This window comes from Henckelia pumila, chromosome 3 (assembly GCF_033568475.1).
Source record: "Henckelia pumila isolate YLH828 chromosome 3, ASM3356847v2, whole genome shotgun sequence".
In the NCBI taxonomy this organism is placed as follows: domain Eukaryota; kingdom Viridiplantae; phylum Streptophyta; class Magnoliopsida; order Lamiales; family Gesneriaceae; genus Henckelia; species Henckelia pumila.
Window position 1 is genome coordinate 127628453 of NC_133122.1, and position 3820 is coordinate 127632272.

A 3820-nucleotide genomic window follows, 5' to 3' on the forward strand; every position below is an offset into this window, starting at 1 on the left:
AAATATTCCAAGACTCAAATACAATACAAATCCATATTTAGAGCATACAAGGGGTTCTAAGCTCTGCCCAACAATTACAACCAAAAGTCGAGTTCTAGAATAGAGTTCAAAAGACTCAACAAAACTGATACAAGTTCAACGAACTCGACCCTACGACGCGGAGTCTCACTTCTATCAATCTCACCCCGAGCTAACCAAGACGACTCGGTCCAGCTCCTGATCCTCCTGTTGCCAAGTACACATACAAACAAAGACAACAGCCGGATAAACCGGTTAAAAATATAATTTCTAAGTAAAAGGGACAAATAAAGCAATTTCAAATAATATAACAATTCATGCTATATAAAACAACGAGTCAATTAATTCAAAAGGGCATATCAGCTATCAACTCAAAATGCATTAAAATGCAATGCATGACTTCAAAACTCGGGATTATCTAATCGGATAATCGAATATCAATCGGTACTCGGTTGGGATCCCAGGGTCAAGGTTTCACGAACAACTCACCGACACACCCATTCGGGGTGGATGTCGCTCACTCAGACCCCTAGACTTCAGAGCAACTATAAGAAGCATTCTAGCAATTGGAAAAACTCGAAATCCAAAGCCACTTCAATATAGCTCCCTAAATCGTCTAAATTCAAAACGAATCGAATCTTCGGCTCAAGATGTATGCAAATGAAACTAAACTCATTCCATTTAAAATCAAATAATTCGAAAAGCATACGAGTATGTGATTTCTTTCGGGCACTCGAATTAATTCAAATTCGAGTTAATCGTCCCGTTCATTCAATCGTCGTCTTTTTACCTTTCAAGTTCGTCGAGGATTCAATCTGAAAATAACAACGAACTCAAATAAATAATCAATCGAATCAAAACAATCGAAGCAAAGAAACTCAATCAATATCGAATCAAAACCAGTCGAGCCATCTCAAGAAGTTCAATACTATACCGTTCTTCAATTCTGAATCGATTCAACTCCCAAGTTCGATCCAAATCCAAAACTTCAATCCAAATATGAAAATGAAGATTATACAGATTCGATTTCAATTCATCAACTCAAACAATTCCGGAAATCATACCGAAACAAACAACTGATAATCCAAAACTCGATTTCGACGGAATAATGGCTATAAACGGTCAAACCAAAAATCCTCAACATCATCAAACCATTCCAAACAAACTCATATCATCTTCCAATCCATCAAAACACAAAAAAATCCAACAAAATCCAAAGACCCATTTTCGAAATTAGGCTCCAAAAATCATATAAAATCCAAACTTTGTTCTTTTTTCGAACCGACTTCGAATACACGATCTATGCTAGCTCAAGCACAACATACCCGAAAATTATCAAATTCTGACAACCCAAAAAAATTCAAAGTTCGTGGATCGTAACAAAACTTACGTCAGAATGAAGCCCTCGTTGCGGTGATCGTGAATCTCAACTCGAATCTGAAATCTAACGGTCGGATCGAGCGAATCGGACGGAAAGAAAAGATTGAAGAAGTCGCCTCTCATGGCTTCCGCTTCAGCACGTACGAAAATGGAGAGGGAGGAGAGGGAGAAGGAGATGAAGTGATGGTGAAGTGATGGGGAGGACCACTTGCAAGGATAATAATAATAATAAGTCCCATCTTGCATTTCGGTCCCTGAAAATCCCAATTAAATCAATTCAATCTCGGCTCAATCAATCTCCCTTAATTCCAAAATAAATAATAATCAACTCTGCTAATCTTGAAATAATTAATTTCAGGGCCTTACACAGATGATGAGCAGCTGAGGAAGTGGAGACAGAGAGCTGAGGAGAAAGACAGTGGTTTGTATTCTGTAGTAGATGGGATTGTGAAGTCCAGAGATCGATTTTTGGTTCCCGCAGGTCACTCTCTGCGAGCTACTATCATGGCAGAGGCGCACACATCACCGTAGTCTATCCACCTAGGTAGTACGAAGATGTATCGGGACCTTCAGCGGTTGTATTGGTGGACGGGCATGAAGCGTGACATCGCCCGATTTGTGTCAGAATGCCTGAAATGCCAGCAGGTCAAGGCGGAGCATCAGTGACCTGCAGGAATACTTAAGCCACTCCCTATTCCAGAGTGGAAATGGGAGAAAATTACTATGGATTTCGTTGTTGGTTTGCCAAGGACAGTGAGGAGTTCGAATGCTATTTGGGTTATAGTAGACCGACTTACAAAGCCAGCGCAATTTTTGCCAGCAAGGACGACCTTCACGATGATGCAGTATGCGGAGTTGTATATCCGAGAGATAGTCAAACTACATGGTATCCCTGTTTCCATAGTTTCTGATAGAGATCCGCGGTTTACTTCAACTTTTTGGAAGAGTCTTCACTCAGCTTTGGGGACAAAACTCTTGTATAGAACTGTCTTTCACCCGCAGACGAATGGACAGTCTGAAAGGGTGATTCAGATTCTAGAGGATCTTTTGAGAGCTTGTGCCATTGAATTTCAAGAGAGTTGGGAGTCGAGACTACCATTGGTGGAATTTGCCTATAACAACAGCTTTCAGGCCACCATTGGTATGGCGCCTTATGAGGCACTCTATGGGAGACCGTGCAGATCTCCGGTATTGCGGACCGAGATTGGTGAGAAATCAGAGTTGGGACCAGAGATTGTTCAGCAGACTGCCAAAGTTGTAGCCAAGATCCGTGACAGGATGAGGACTGCATAGAGCCGGCAGAAAAGTTATGCTGATCACAGGAGGAGAGACTTGGAGTTCTCGGTGGGAGATCATGTGTTCATCCGAGTAGCACCGCTGAAGGAATTTGTGAGATTTGGGAAGAAGGGAAAACTGGCACCGATGTTTATAGGACCCTTCGAGATATTGGATAGGGTAGGGGCCTTGGCTTATAGGTGGCCTTGCCGCCTAACCTTGATGGGGTCCATAATGTCTTCCATGTGTCGATGTTGAGGAAGTACATCTCGAACCCGACCCCATGTCCTCAGTTTCGAACCACTTCAGCTATCTCCTCACATGACCTATGAGGAGAGGCCCATCCGGATTTTGGATAGACAGGAGAGAAGACTCCGTAAACAAGTCGATTCCAATGATCAAGGTGAGATGGAAGAAACCATTCGGATGAAGAGGCCACTTGGAAAGCAAAAGCAGATATCAGAGCTCGCTATCCGACACTATTTGGTGAGTCTCGAATTTCGAGGACAAAATTCTGTATTAGGGAGGGAGGAACTGTGACGCCTAGAATTCCCATAATTTGAGTTTTGTGCCTAAAACTGTTTTTGAATATTTATAATTTTTAATTTTTGGTATTTAATTGCTTAAATCAGTTTTTAATTTTATATTATTTAATTATTTTAAATTTTCGGTGTTCATTCTCTTTTAAATTTAATTTTTCCGTGCTCTTGAGCTATTTCTTTTAAATCTCTTCGAGGATTAGTATTTTAATTTTTTGGGCTATCGAATTCGACCTTTTATTTTGATTTGGAAAATCCTACTGTGTATTTTGGTGCGAACTAATTTTAGGGATGTAAATGTAGTGACCCTTACCCGGATCACCTACTAAACAGAACTTATGCATGCAATTAACTTAATTAAACAGATATCAGAATAAAACTGCGGAATCCAATAAAACAAAATATACAATCCCACAAAAAGGAATCTGTAATTTATCCAATAATATACAACCAAATCGAATAGCTGTAAAAACCCAAACAACAGTAATAAAAACCTAAGCGAAGCCTAGCTGGCCAACCACTGACTAGCCCCTCCTGGATCCACCCTCCTCGTCCAATCGCCAAAACCTGCCCCATGGAATAGGGTGTCCCAGAAAACACAGAGTACG